We start from the raw sequence: 200 nt of genomic DNA, 5'->3' as shown, positions 1-200 counted from the left end.
AACATCTAAAAAAACATGCAGCTATGAAAGCTGATTATTTATGTTTTCATTGCCCAAAAACAAACAATATTTATAATGCTATGTTCACAATGAGCTAATGACATGCACTTGAACCTGCATTTGGTCCATGGCGTTCACACCGGACAAGAAGGAAAGATATTCTTCTTCTTTTTTTGTTCTACTGTTTACCAGTGCATGTC

This window comes from Oryzias melastigma, linkage group LG16, assembly GCF_002922805.2.
Source record: "Oryzias melastigma strain HK-1 linkage group LG16, ASM292280v2, whole genome shotgun sequence".
In the NCBI taxonomy this organism is placed as follows: Eukaryota; Metazoa; Chordata; class Actinopteri; order Beloniformes; family Adrianichthyidae; genus Oryzias; species Oryzias melastigma.
This window is presented reverse-complemented; position numbering follows the sequence as displayed.